The 10,000-nt window shown below is 37.5% G+C and overlaps 1 long non-coding RNA gene across 1 annotated transcript in view; it reads left to right on the forward strand.

Moving 5' to 3' along the window:
- Positions 1 to 5,109: 5,109 nt before the first annotated feature.
- Positions 5,110 to 10,000, forward strand: part of LOC131348514 (uncharacterized) — a 7,562-nt gene continuing 2,671 nt past the window's right edge. The window contains exon 1 of the long non-coding RNA XR_009203943.1: positions 5,110 to 7,771. This is a non-coding gene — a long non-coding RNA (uncharacterized LOC131348514). The remainder of the gene's footprint in view (positions 7,772 to 10,000) is intronic.

Here is a 10,000-nt window from a genome sequence, read left to right on the forward strand (position 1 = left end):
GCCTTCAGATAAAAAATAGTGCACTAAAAATAGTCGAGTTCTTTCGGAAACTGAACGTGAAGTAAACGGGATAAATTTAGAGGCTTAACTTTTACATTTTTTATTTTAGCTTTCAGCAATGTAACATATTAACACAGTGTTATAACAATACCTACATAAGACCTTTATAACACATTCCTAAGTGTTGCATTAATCTTTCTGTATAACACGTATAGACAAATGATGAACAAATTGACTGCTAAAAAGCATAATTTTTTATCCTTATATTACAAACGACACGAAGGTGCGTTGTAGTAGACATTCTTAAAGCTTTATAACATTGTTATGAATGAAACAACAGTGCAAATTGAGTTTAAGAGCATTCATTTTTTATTTATAAATAAACATTTTGTGCTAGTTTAGTTTAAGAGCATTAAAATCATAAATCAAAAAAAAAATTATTTAAAAATAAAATAAATCTGCTATTTTAGTTTACGAGCATTAAAATCTTAAATTGTTTATTTATAAATAAAAGAAATGTGCTAATTTAGTTTTAGAGCATTAAAATCATTCATTTGGCTTCATGCAGTCTGCATAAATAAATAAATAAATAAATAAATAAATAAGTAAATAACTGAAATAAAAATAAAAAATTTTCAAAACAAAATAAATTCTTAAACTGTCCACTTATCAAGTGTATAACTTTTATAAGGTGTGTATTTTATTGTGTCTAATTTTTTTATTTTATTTTATTTAATATTTATTAATAAAATATATATATTATTTGAAAATGTTATTTCTTGTTTATTTCCTTATTCCCCATATTCTTTTTTTTTAAATTAATTTTATTTTATTTTTAAATTTAAATTTTTGTATATATAATAAATTTATCCACTTCGCACTAAAAAAAAAGAGGGAGGGGAAAAAAGACAGACACACCCACAAAGACACAACAATGGACATTTGCGTTGTTTCGATTGTTCGGTATTTCAGTAGAAATAATATTTTTTGTATTTCATGCGTGTGATATTATTAGTTTTGAAAGAAATTTGAAAACAGCGTCCCATTTAGGAAGATCCGTGTGACTCAAGACACAACAAACCGACAGGAGAATAAGACACGCCCAGTGTTTTTGGACATGCCCAGTGTTTTCTGGACTTACACTTTAGCAAAAACTTTAGCCATGCTTAATTATTTATCGTACATTTATAACGCAGAACGTTTACATCTACTGCAAATGAAAACACAGAGCAGAGAAAGACAGATATCGAATTAGCATTTTGTTTAGCACCAAAACATCAAATGTTTATGACTTGTTTCCTGAATGTGCTCCAATGTTTTCCTGCCATCTCTCCGTCAATCTATTTAGTAATTAAGCAGATTAAGAGAAATGCGGCAACGTGTTATACAGCATGGAGAGCACCAAAACCCACCATCTCCCCACACACACACACACACACACACACATGCTGTGCGCTAACGAGATTACCATAATCGCCTTTGTAAATCTCATGCCAAAAAAAATTTACGCACGGATGAAGCTGCGGTAGAGGATTGAGGATTTCAAGAAAATGGGGGAGAAAAAACCTCTCACAATTGATTTGACATGAAAGCATGTGCTGGTTCTGTTCCCTTTTCCGAGCTTGTTGATACTTTGTGGTGGAGATGAAGATTTATTTTTGTCCGCATCACTTATTAGTGAAATAAACCAGATCCTCCGCATGCTGGAGGTTGGGATGTAAATTAAGCAATTTTTGCTTTGATCACTACTGGATTTAGTTTTGCTGTTATAGTCTCTAATCTGTCTAAACTTGGGGGCGGGGCAGTGATGGCTCAAGTGGTTAAGGCTCTGGGTCGTTGACTTGAAGTTTGGGGTTCAAGCTCCAGCACTGTCAAGCTACCACCCTAAAGTATATGTGTCAAATAAAGGCTACTTCCATAACTTAAACTTATCTGTGATGAACAAACTGGACTGAGCTACCTCTACTGGACACACCCTAAGAGCTGTTTCTTTAATCTGTTTATTCTTGCACATATGACTCCCTCAGTACAGGATGTGACACCTTAGTGGTCAAGGTGTTGGACAACTGATCAGAAGGTTGTAAGCTTGAATCCCATGTCCACCAAAAGCTGCCACTGCTGTGCCCCTTAACCCTCAGTTGTATAAAAATGTCTACCACATGTAAATGTCAGTACTTCTGTACTCTGTGCTCCATCTCATTATCTAATTACACACCAATCAGGCATAACATAACATGACCACGAGGTCATTCTTACCATTCACAATAACGTTGTACAACCACAGTGTGTGACAGCTGATAACACCCTCACACTGCACTACTACAACCATTAACACTATTTTCTAGACTCTCAAGGTACTTTATATTCATTATCTACCTCCAGTTACAGAACATGTGATGTAAAAACTGATGGAAATATGATTAAATCCACAACTGTGTTTCATATCTGCACTACTACCTTCTTATTGTATTCTATATTTAAGGTTTTTCTTCTTCCTTCTTAGTCTTTTATTTTTGTGTGTATGTATGTACACTATATTGCCAAAAGTTTTGGGACGTCTGCCTTTACATACACATGAATGTAATATGGAGTTGTCCCGCCCTTTACAGCTATAACAGCTTCAACTCTTCTGGGAAGGATTTCCACAAGGTTTAGGAGTGTGTTTATGGGAATTCTTGACCATTCCTCTAGAAGTGCATTTGTGAGGTCAGGCACGAGAAGGCCTGGCTCACAGTCTCCGCTCTAATTCATCTCAAAGGTGTTCTATGGGGTTGAGGTCAGGACTCTGTGCAGGTCAGTCAAGTTCCTCCACACCAAACTCACTCATCCATGTCTTTATGGACCTTGCTGTATTCTAATCTAATCCTTGATGTTCATTTAAGAAGCTGAACACTGGAATCAGGACATAAAGTCTTACATAGCCTCTACACTCACCTGAACACATGATTTTCTAGGGAATTGACCCCATGTCCATGATAAATGTGTGTGTGTTTGCAACAGATGCCTGAAAAATATGTAAGAAAAGTATCAAATGTATGTTTTAAACCCGTGTGAGAGAAAACCGGCTTTTGTCTTTCTCCAGCCTTGCTTTTATGCCAAGCTTTATTTTCAGCCTGCTGTTTGAGAAAAATCCGAATAAGCTGCTCAAGCAAATCCAAATACAGAAATCTGAAGGTGAGTGCGGATTTAACGTGACTAATAAGAGATAGACAGAGAGAGAGAGAGAGAGAGAGAGAGAGAGAGAGAGAGAGAGAGACAGAAAGAGAGACAGAGAAAGACAGAAAGTGAGACAGAGAGAGACACCGAGAGAGAAAGAGACAGCCAGAGATAGAGACAGAGAGAGAGAGAGAGACAGAAAGAGAGACAGAGAAAGACAGAGAGTGAGACAGAGAGAGACACAGAGAGAGAAAGAGACAGAGAGAGAGCGAGAGAGAGACAGAAAGAGAGACAGAGAAAGACAGAGAGTGAGACAGAGAGAGACACAGAGAGAGAAAGAGACAGAGAAAGACAGAGAGTGAGACAGAGAGAGACACCGAGAGAGAAAGAGACAGCCAGAGATAGAGACAGAGAGAGAGAGAGAGAGAGAGAGAGAGAGAGAGAGACAGCCAGAGATAGAGAGAGAGAGAAAGAGACAGAGAAATAGAGAGAGTCAGAGAGCCAGAGAGAGAGAGACAGAGAGAGAGAGAGAGAGTCAGAGAACCAGAGAGCCAGAGAGAGACAGAGAGCCAGAGAAAGAGTCAGAAAGTCAGAGAGAGAGAGACAGAGAAAGAGAGAGAGAGTCAGAGAGCCAGAGAGAGAGAGACAGAGAAAAAGAGAGAGAGCCAGAGAGAGAGAGCCAGAGAAAGAGAGAGAGAGACAGAGAAAGAGAGAGAGAGAGCCAGAGAGCCAGAGAGAGACAGAGAGACAGAGAAAGAGTCAGAAAGTCAGAGAGAGAGACAGAGAAAGAGAGAGAGAGTCAGAGAGCCAGAGAGAGAGAGACAGAGAAAAAGAGAGAGAGCCAGAGAGAGAGAGCCAGAGAAAGAGAGAGAGAGACAGAGAAAGAGAGAGAGAGTCAGAGAGCCAGAGAGAGCCAGAGAGCCAGAGAAAGAGTCAGAAAGTCAGAGAGAGAGACAGAGAAAGAGTCAGAAAGTCAGAGAGAGAGACAGAGAAAGAGAGAGAGAGTCAGAGAGCCAGAGAGAGAGAGACAGAGAAAAAGAGAGAGAGCCAGAGAGAGAGAGCCAGAGAAAGAGAGAGAGAGTCAGAGAGCCAGAGAGAGAGAGACAGAGAAAAAGAGAGAGAGCCAGAGAGAGAGAGACAGAGAAAGAGAGAGAGAGAGTCAGAGAGCCAGAGAGTGAGAGACAGAGAAAGAGTCAGAGAGCCAGAGAGAGAGACAGAAAGTCAGAGAGAGAGAGAGAGAGAGAGAGAGAGAGAATCAGAGAGCCAGAGAGAGAGAGACAGAGAAAAAGAGAGAGCGCCAGAGAGAGAGAGCCAGAGAAAGAGAGAGAGAGACAGAGAAAGAGAGAGAGTCAGAGAGCCAGAGAGTGAGAGACAGAGAAAGAGAGAGAGACAGAGAAAGAAAGAGAAAGTCAGAGAGAGAGAGAGAGAGAGAGAGAGAGAGAGAGAGAGAGATAGAGACAGAGAAAGAGTCAGAGAGCCAGAGAGAGCCAGAGAAAGAGAGAGAGAGAGGGAGAGCCAGAGAGAGAGAGCCAGAGAAAGAGTCAGAGAGCCAGAGAGAGAGCCAGAGAAAGAGAGAGAGAGAGAGAGAGAGAGAGAGAGAGAGAGAGATAGAGACAGAGAAAGAGTCAGAGAGCCAGAGAGAGCCAGAGAAAGAGAGAGAGAGAGGGAGAGACAGAGAAAGAGAGAGAGAGTCAGAGAGCCAGAGAGAGAGAGACAGAGAAAGAGAGAGACATGAAGTAGTTACTGTCACCACCAGGAAGTCTATTTTTTTTTTCCAAAAGCACCACATCCCTTTTTTTTTTAAATTTTTTTTTATCTTCCTCTTATACCGTATCAACCTGCCAATAAACAATCTTTTACTAATTACTAATTAGAAAACATCATTTATTTATTTATTTATTTATTTATTTATTTATTTATTTATTTATTTATTTATTAATTTATTATTATTATTATTATTATTATTATTATTATTTAATGTCTACACTTATATCTAGCAACACAAGCTAATTCCTGTTATCACTTGGATTATAGCAGCTGTAACTCATTCCTTCACAGACTGTTCTGAAGACTTTTCCAAGTCGACCAACTTTCCTCCAGCTTTACTTCTCACTTAAAACTGTTAAATAAACTTCTCCTTACAGGCAAATTCACCAGAGTCTGTCTTTGTGAATGAGTTGTTTCTATAGTAACGATGAATACAACCAGAGAAACAGAGCTGCTGATGTGAAAATGAATAAAAACCAATCGGCCAATCAGAACCGAGAATTGAACAGGGCTGGGGATATAAGCGAAGGATCAGTTCAAGATTTACTTCAAATGTACTTCTAAGGAGTGGATATTGACCGTAGTATGCTCATATAGGGAAGAGGTGAGATGTGGTTGCTCAGTGGTTAACTTTCAGAAGGTCATGAGGTCAAATTTATTTCCACGTGAATGTAAATGTATGAACGAAACCTTTAGCAGTAGTCTTACATCTGGTGTGAGACGGAGCTGTGTGGACGTGGACGTGGTGCTTTGAGGTGATTCGAGTGGAAGAATGGTGCAGCCCTTATTGGCTCATCTGCATAGGCCGTTTGTTGTGAGGTTGCCATAGCACTTTCACAAACAAGGCAACATCTGCCGAGCGGCGCACGCACACAGAGGCGACGTTGTGTTGGGAGAACCGGGACGGCACAAACACCGCCGCTGTCCACCGTTTATAGAAAAGCTCGGGGTGGAGAACACACTGGGGGATTCAGCAGACCGATGGCGCAATGCAGCCAGGAATTTTATTGTACAACATCTGACAGAACTACATTCTCAACATTGTTCTCTCCACAGAGCGCTGTGTTCCGTCTAGAACCTTCCTCTGGGCTGTCGAACCCAAACACAATGTTCTACAATAAACTGTTCCTCTTTATAAATAAATACTAGCATTAGCATTATTCAAAAAGCCTCCAGTAGTGGGATCCTGTGCTCTCGTTGCCACCGCCCAGGGTTCGAGCCCCGGGCAGGGCGCTAACCCAGCCAATGAAGAGTTAACTCTCAGTGCCGGTCTCAAGCCCGGATTAAATGGGAGGATTGCGTCCGGTGTAAAAACCTGTGCCAAATTAAAGCGTGCGGACTTGATGACCCCAAACAGGGATCCGCTGAAAGAACAACAGCATTAACATTATTCAAAAACTAAAATCGTAGAACTTAGGGTTCCTGGAAACACAGGGTTCATATTAGAAACATTAGAGTTAAATCTAGCATCTAAGAATAGTTCGTCCCTTTAAAGGAAGCCTGGAAGGTTGTATTTCTCCGTGCAAAGGAACCTTCTTCGGATCTTTATGTAAAAGAGACATCTTCAATGATTCAAAAACCCCAGAGAAAGTTCTAGTGCAAAACTTTATTTTTTATCTTAAAGGAGATATGATTATCTGAAAACAATTCTGCTTGGACTTTGGTCTGACCAGGATGCACTTTGTTGTGAGGTTCCTCTAGGATCCAGACCTCCAGAGAAACATGCTAAAGGCTCCTTTAAGGTTAAGAACCCCGAGAACCCTGAACTACTCAATAAAACCTGGAGGATCCAAATTCCTCAAGACTCTCCTTGTAAATCTTTAAGGATATTAATAGAATCTGGAGAACCTTTGTCGTTGTATGTTGTAGAATTAAACTTTTTCTTCCCCACGCTCTTGATAATAGAACCTTAGAGTGATTTTATCACCTGCTTCATATACGGAACCCCAGAATGGTTCTTTATATAGAAACCTTGAGAGGATCCAGGCTCCAAAGGGGAACCTCATCCTCATTTGGGTGCCGCTGGACAGTAAATAAAGTAACTGTAACTGATTAATGTCCCTTGTACAACAGCAACCAAGGGCCCATGAGGAATTATCAGGTCAGTGCAGTTTCTCAGTTCATTATAGACTCATTATAGACATTCTAATGGATTATAGAATAATAAAAGATTCATTGCCCTCCAATGGTTCTGTAAAGAATAATTTCTTTTTGGTGGGGGGGGGCGGTTCTATTGCCCAATTACAGTAGCCTAGGATTCTAAATAAATCTCTAAGGAATCTCTTTATTTCAAAGAGAGTAGGTGTAAAAGCAGCTCAGGATCCTCCAGACAGACAATATTGTCAAAGATGCACCATTTACTGCAGCAAAGAACCCCCTGATATCTTTCTTAAACCATTTTTGAAGTAAAAAATTATTATTTACCTTTCAGAACTTTTTTTTTCCACAATTAATGCCTTTAATGCCTGACCTGTGTAAAAACAATTAATTCCACAGATGCATTTTCTGTCACTTTGTAAATGTCAAGCATTTAAGCAAGAACAGGAATAAAAAGTCTGAGGAGACGAATTAGTCGTAACGTTAATTTTTTTTCTGAAATAAAATTCTGATAATAATAATGTCACACAGGACCACGTGCCTGCCTTCGGATCCACGCTCGTCTCGTTCTCCTTATTAGCGAGCGCATCCTGGTGAGGTGTGAGCGACAAGGACACTTTTTTGTCACGGTTGATTTCGGATCCCGGCGTCCTACAGGCAGCACGTCAACATCACCGAGGAAGGAAAAGGAAGACGAGGGAGGAGAGATGATGGAGGAATCTAGCTGTCTGATTAATACACACAAGCTGAGGTGATGAGCTTTATGATACAACCACTCCACTCCTACTACACAAGAGTACTAAACTCTACACTTCCTTTCATATTTCACCTTCTAATGTGGATCTAATGGACCTTCAAAGATTTGAGGTATAAAACAGCACTGTAAGAACCTTTAAAATGGCACTAGATGCACCATTTTATGTACAAAAGGTGCAAAAGGTACAGTACAGGTTAATACACACTTCTTTTTTTCAGAAATTCTATATTTAGAAATACGAATTCAATCATATAGTTCCAAATTTCTGTATAAAAACATTTTAAAATACTGTTTGAAACAGTTGTTTAATATTTAAAAACAAATAAATATAGTTTTACAACTAAAAAACAGCTTTAAATATAAATATTTATTTTAAAGAAATACTGCATTTATATTATTGTATTATTGTATTGCATTTAAAAACCAAAAAATACAAAAAAAAATTTAAATCTTATATTTAAAAATTATTTCAAATATATATATATATATATACTTTATACACCATTTTCAAACACTGTTTAAAAACAACTAAGTACAGTTTTACTTAAATATTTATTTAAAAAATACCTTTAAAAATGCATTTTAAAATATTATTTGTATCATTTTAAAAACAAAAATAACTTCAAATATTTTACATTTACTTATAAAAAATTCTGTATAAAATCATTTTCAAGCACATTTAGAAATATAAAACATTTTAGTTTGTTAAAAACAAACAAACAAAAAATACAGGAATAAACCTTATAATACTGTAAAAAAAAAAGCTTTAAATATTATTTACAATACTATTTAAAACACACATTTAAAAACTATATGTTTATATTTAAAAATATTGTTAAAGTTGATTACTGAAATAAATAAATAAATAAATAAATAAATAAATAAATAAATAAATAAATAAATAAATAACATTTCACAGAGCACAATTTCTTTTTATTTTCTTTATTAGAAATTTTCCTTGGGTGTGCCAATACTTTTGCAACATCTACTACTGAGGGGAAATCTGATGTCACAGGGGTCAGATACATGGTTTCTACAATATTTATTTATTTTTATTTATTTATCAGTTCTGAGCAATGTCAAAATGTATTTTTTTTAAAAAACAGAGCTATCAAGGAGGGTGCCAATAATTATGGTGTGTAATTCATGGACTGTTTAGGATTTAAAGAAATGATTTATTAGTATTTGTAGGATAGCTCTATTAGTGTTAATAATAATAATAATAATAATAATAATAATAATAATAATAATAATAATAATAATATATTAGTTTATAAGATACTCTAACAGTAGCAGGCTGTTTGTATTACTGGCAGATTAGTGACTCAGAGAGGTTCAGGTTCATTAAACACCTCAGGATGTAATGTATGATGCGTCAGAGTGAATTAAGGAAGCAGGTGGCGTGATTTCTGAAAACCCGATTAGCCATGATGGGCTCCGTGTGTCCGGACGTCTCGTCTGGTCTCGTCTGGTTAGCGTGCGCCCGAGCGATCCGCCGTAATGGTATCGGCTAAGTGATATGATTACTGGGCCTCGAGGTCATGTAGTGACAGCGTCGTTAGCGTGCAGCGCTGCACTGATTCCTTATGAAACTGAGACTTAAATGCAAATGAAATGAAAAGTGAGGACTTACGGGTGGGGGCCAAAGGCTGAGGAAAAATAATAAAAATTCTAATCAATATCCTGACTCACTTCTTTCATGCTGAATTACCCACAATTCCATGCTGATAGATGTGCTAGTAGGATCAGCTGATGGAAACGATGCGGCGGCGCTTTAATCCATCTTCATCCTTCATCTCCATCTCCAGCCTCCCATGCTTCATCTTTCATGCTAACACCACCACCAGGACCATGCTCGAGGTCTTCATGAGATCGTGAGAAATAGCATGCTAAATAGCTAAATAGCATGCACACACACACTCACACACTCAAGCACACATACATGCACACACACACACACTCACACACACACATCTCACACAATTAACACAAATACACACCACATCATAAATATATAAATATATCTATCTTTCTTTCTTTCTTTCTTTCTTTTTTTCTGAATATCAGGGGGGAAAAAAGACAAAAAAAATAACAAACAAAAACAAACACATGACCAAATAATGATGCAATAAAATCATTTTAAAAAGGGAGAAATATTCAAAAAATCCCTAAAGATTAGAAAACGTCCTTAAAGCTTAAAGTTATTATTAAACTTTACCTTGT

The sequence above is a fragment of the Hemibagrus wyckioides genome, linkage group LG28 (assembly GCF_019097595.1).
Source record: "Hemibagrus wyckioides isolate EC202008001 linkage group LG28, SWU_Hwy_1.0, whole genome shotgun sequence".
Lineage (NCBI taxonomy): Eukaryota > Metazoa > Chordata > Actinopteri > Siluriformes > Bagridae > Hemibagrus > Hemibagrus wyckioides.